The sequence below is a fragment of the Cupressus sempervirens genome, chromosome 11 (genome assembly GCF_028749045.1).
Source record: "Cupressus sempervirens isolate cs-2001-9-10 chromosome 11, ASM2874904v1, whole genome shotgun sequence".
NCBI classification, from domain to species: domain Eukaryota; kingdom Viridiplantae; phylum Streptophyta; class Pinopsida; order Cupressales; family Cupressaceae; genus Cupressus; species Cupressus sempervirens.
The window spans coordinates 181620792-181626791 of record NC_143128.1 but is presented as its reverse complement, the minus strand read 5'-3'; positions in this window follow the sequence as shown (position 1 = coordinate 181626791).

Genomic DNA, 6000 nt, shown 5'->3' with positions numbered 1-6000 from the left:
TTGCAATTATTAAATATTGGAGACATTGATTAAATTAATTTCTTAGAAAGTCATTAAATAAATTAAAATAAAAAGATGACTTTATATTTAATTAATTGAAAATGTTTTAATTATTGGAAGGGGGAAACTTCTAGTAATTGCAATTACTAAATATTTTATTAATTATTGTATTGCAAGAGAGAAGCTTCTAGCGAGTGCATTAATTATTGGAAGGGAAAAACTTCTAGTAATTTAATTTCCTAAAAGCACATTAATTATTGGAAAGGGAGAAACTTTTAGAGAATGCAATTATTAAATATTTTATTTCCTTCTAGAAGGGTGAAGAAAAAGTATAAATAGATGTGAGAGCTTCATTGTTTATCATTTGATTATTGTGAATTGCATTTGATATTAAGTTGGGAGAAGAAACTAAGGTTTCTGATTTCAGTCAGCCATTGGAGAATGTCAACTCTTCAGTGTTGCAACCATTTGAGGTGGTGAAATATCCATTAAATTTAGTATTTAGGAGAGCTTCAATTCAAGAGTTCTATATGTGCTTCAATTGGAGAATAGATTTTGACTGCTACAGTACACATACACGATGTCACGCTACTGTATTTATGTTTGATTCATTTCCATTCTTGGGCATCACTATTATCAGGTTCCTCTTGCAACTATTAGTAGTTATCATTGTAATTTATAAACATATGATCTTGCTTTGATAATTCAGAATCAAATTTTGGCATTACTATAGTCATTATTGTATGTCAATTGCTTGTCAAAATGTCGAACAACTGAACTAGAGAAGATTTTGGTTAAGTTATAACATGTTGGGGCTATTACATTGGTAACAGAACTTGCTTGCAAAGTGTTTGACAAAATGTCAAACAACTAAACTAGAGAAGATTTTGGTGTTTGAAGTAGTTATAATATGTTGGGGTTATTAGAAATCATAAACCAAGATCGAAGACTATATACTTATATGCAAAGTCCATTAAATGACTTTCTTAAGATGGCGGTGTTGCATCATAAGAAAGAGAACTTAAATAGTCATAAGTGAGTGATGCTTTGGCCTCCATTACAAGCGTATATGTCTACCAGTGCATTAACACAACTCATCCTTTACAACAATCCAAACTATTCGTCAAGCAATTCAAATTTTGGTTTCCAATGTCTATGAATAAACCTTATAAGACTGGCAATTGAGAGAATGGCGTAAACATCGCACACTAAGCTTAATTCCTAGACCAGAAGTGTTAAATAGTCAAAGTTCACTTTTTTTTCCCAAGCTTAATTCTTCCCTTAGTGTGTGATGTTTAAGGGTGGCCGCAATTGAGCGGTCCCATCTTCTATGCACAAATTTGAAGTGAGGCCTTTACATTGATGACTATTTTGTCATCCCTACATTCATGGTGGTGGTGTGTCCATTATGTTTGCTAATATTGACTGTGTACTAAGAGTGGGCCTTCCTAATCTTGCTCATGTTATGGTCATAACCCAGCATTGAAGCAAATTGTGCATCAAATGTGAGGGTTCACTATTTACAATTTATTAACCATTTATCTTGTATCCGTTAAGGATGACAAGTGCAAAATTGTACATGTCTTTTAATGCCTATTCTTATTTCTTCTTTCCTATTCAATTTACATCTACAAATTGGCTCTAATATCATGTTGATTTTTTGGGAGGATCGATTGCAAATGCAATAGCAATGCTATTACATTTGCAAACGATCCTCCCAAAAAAATAACAAGTTCCAAGTTTGAGAACCTATTCGCAAATTCGTCAAAATTTTGGAAATGGGTTTGGGTTCTTTGTACAAAAACATATATATATATATATATATATATATATATATATATATATATATATATATATATATATATATATATATATATATATATGAAACATGAGTTAAAATTAGAATGTAACATAGTAGCATAAACACATTTAAATAACAAAAACACCATAAACTTGCAATCATAGTGATCATACCATCATATACTTCAACATCAAAGATTCAAGAAATTATAAATAAATCACAGCATCAAGTTCAAGTAAATCATTGTTTCTCGTTCATTGTTCAACTAATTGAATAAAAATTTATTAATATTCTAAGTTTTTCAATCTTCACCTTCTTCTTCTTCATCATCATCATCATCTTCTTCTCTTATATTAGTTGAACTAAGGCCAATGGGATCAACAATAGAAACAACAATGTTATTAACATCAAAGTTATCAAAATCATCCACTATAAGCCGAGCAATGAAAGCACCTAAGTCCGCAATCTCTACACCTATATCTCATTTCTTTGTCTCCCCTTCTTTGTATTTTTTACTCTTGTGTGAAAGAAGGTGCAAGTTGTAATGCACAAATACTAGGTGCTATGCTTTGTTTTATTGCAACCTATTGCACTTCACTAAGTGGATGAAAGAATAGCTGCTCCAATTTCTTTCTAATTCAAAAGAACTAGCAACCTATGAAGACAACACACAGTAAGCAATTATAAAAGAATTAATTCAATCTTTTTTTAAAAAAAATTACTTTTTAGTTATGATTCTTCTGAAGATGAAGCTAGCTAATTTAAAATTAAATAAAACTTACTTGTGACATAACTTTGTTTGCAAGGGGTTGTAATGTTTGAAATCTTTGGCCATGGAGGTACCACCAACTATGAGCATCCTTTCTAAACCGATGACAAAGAGCATCGTTATTTAGACCTCTAACATTCCCAAACTCTATGAACACATCCATGAGTACATATCTCGTATCATCATCAGGAAATAGTCTTCTAAATGTTGCTTGGTACCCGTCAAATACTTTCATATCTCTTTATGATGGCAACCTTCCTCGTAGGCTGCAATATTAAGAGCTATAGTATTTGGTGTCAAGGCATAGGCAAGCAAATGTAGTGGAATGATCATTTTGTTCCATCTTTCAACAATAATTGCTTGCAATTTTTTGAAGGTCTCTTGCGAATCTTGCTCCCCATTTCTAATTTGCTTGATCTTCTCAAGCATTGAGTTTATGCCATAATAGATCTCTCCAAGGCAAGGCCTATCCATGTCAGTGTACCCAAACATGGTCATTATCGGCAATCTTAAGGATATATTCCACATGTTCCCACCATGAGTCAACCAATACCATATCCTTTTTATGTTTGCCCTATCAGTGGTTCTTTTGCTTCCATACAACCCCAGTTGTGGTTGATTACCATACCTTAAAGTGCCTCTTTCACTTACACAAGTTGTCTCAAGAGGATTATATGTGATGCAACGAGTCTCAACAACCTGCGACATAAACTAAGAGGGAAAAAACACTATCAAATACATATTTTAGAAAAATGTATTCATTACACAAGCAAAATATGAAAAATCAAAAATTGTCAAATATTGAAAATTAAATTACTAAATTGAGTTCAAGTTCATTTACCTTCAATAGCCCAAATTTTGAGTGGTTTCTGTAAAAAGATTGAGTCGTGGTGGTTTGTGACAAACATTTGGATGTCCCAACATTTTCATACATTGTTTTGATCCACTCAATTTGGTTCCCAATCTTTTGTAGCATAAAATTGAGTGAATGGACCGCACAAGGTGTCCAAAAGATGTCATATCACTCTACAACCAACAAACTAGCAACTCTATGATTTTTTGTGTTGTTCATTATGACTTAGAGAATGTTTCTAGCACCCACTTGTTCAATGGGCTCAATTAGAATTTTAGCAATAAATGGCCCATCTTTTACTTGGCCCTCACAATGCACAACTTTCAAAAACATTGCCGCATTAGCGAACACCAGAAGGACATTAATAAAGGGATGATTCCTAGAATCCTTACACCAATCTGAAACAATTGTCACCCCTATCTCAACCCACGAGTCATTTATGGGTTCCAATTGATCTTTAATCCCATGGACCTCATGATCCAACAAGGTGGTGTGTACTTTCTCAATCTCGTTGTCACAATACCCTCTTGAAGCTTTCATTAGCACCCCTCAACAAGTCATTTCAAAATGGAGGGCAAACAACATTAAAAAACAACCCATTTGCATACAAGCATCTTCCCACCTTAACGTCAATAATTTCCTTACTTTTATTTTGAAAAGTAGTTTCTAGTGATCATTTTCTTGTGTAAGGAGTACCAATTCAATTGCAGTGTTCATTGCAATACTAAAAAAGGAGTGGTCTTGTTACCATAACGTCTAGGGGGGGATTGTGTTCCCTTTGCTCTTTCCATACTTTTATTATTGTCGAGTTTAGTTGCCGTGCGTCCCTCTCTCAATTATGTTGCCTCATTCTTTTCAATATATTTTAACACAATTTCATTTGGTATAGGGGTGCCCTTTTTGCCAAGGCATTTCTTGACTCCTCTTCCAGTGTATCCACACAAATGACCTAACACACGATAATCAAAACTATTTATTTCTACACAACCCCAACATCTCCAACAAAATGCACCACCTCCTAGAAGGGGTTTTATAATATCTACATACTTCTCTAGAGGAGAATCGGAGTTGGGGGGTTCCATTTTTTGTTCAATATTGCCTACTGATGAAGAGGTAGATGTCATTCCTTTCCTATGGCAAGAAATTAGATACATGTCCATTTTATAATTTATATGCAAGAAAATGAGAAGTTCAAAAAAAAAAAAAAAAGATGTTATGAAGAATGAAAGAGAAAGGGAAAAAAATCTAAAACAAAAACAAAAACAAAAGCAAATGGAACAAAAACTTACTTTTTCCAGCCATTGTAAGCGTGCAAATGTGTGGGAATGAGACACACTTAAAAGTACACCCACAAATCAATATTCAAACTCCCTACACAACCAATCTCGCTCAACCACTTGTGTGCTCTTTGTTAAAACAAAATAATCTATTTGAAAACATAAAATGACAATGAAAGGCCACCAAAAGCAATGCATAACAACCTTTTATGGTTGTGAACACCAAAATAATTAAATTTTGAAAAGAAAAAAAAAACATGTTTTCAACTATTCACGGGCCCAGCTATTCACGAGGCCCAATTTGCAATAGGTTCACACTTTCAGAATTGATTTGCCCTAGTTCAAACTGGTTTCAAACCAGATCATACCCACAATCAAAATATGGGACCCTATCCAAACCAGAGTTTGAACCGGACCAGAACTTCGGATCAATTTGAACTTTTGTTGGTCTAGGAGGGAGGGGAGGTACAATGGTAACTTACAACATTTTGACTCACGCTCCCTTGATTTGAAACATTGATGGTAAAAATACAAAAACAATTGAATCCAGAAGCTAATCACTGTAATTGTAATGGATTATGGAAATCTGATTTCTCACTATTATTTGTTCTAAGCGGTATTTATAAAACCTTATATGTGGTCACCAATGAAATCACAGTTGACAGCCCTGGTGACAGATCGCTTGATCTAAGCGGTATTTACAAATCCTTATATGTGGCAACCAATGACATCTCAGTTGGCGACCTTGGAGACAGATCGCTTACTTTTTTGCACAAAGCCTTTGTCAACCAGTATTTACAAATCCTTATATGTGGCAACCAATGACATCTCAGTTGGCGACCTTGGAGACAGATCGCTTGCTTTTTTGCACAAAGCCTTTGTCAACCAGAAAAGTCCAATTTGGCTTAAGCACTTGTACCAAAACATATGCCCACGTGACAAGCAAAGAGTTCTTAACATTTGCAATCATTCAATCATTGCCTAACCTTTGTATTTTGGACGTGTGACTGAGACAGGAAAGAAAAATTAGCAATCAGTAGAATAATGTTGGATTTTTCATATGATGATCCTGTGTGCCCTTGCATTAATCAAAAATCTTGATCTAACCTTTGAATTTTGGATGTGTGAATTATACAGAAAAGAAAAACTAGGAAACAGTAGATTATTGTTTAAGGATTTTTCATATGGCCTTGCATCAAGACATAAAAGGAACCCTTCTGAAAAATCCAGAATCAAATTATAAGACTATAGGACCGCTTCCCAAAAAGTCGTTTCACTTATCCAAGATTAGATCTTTTGA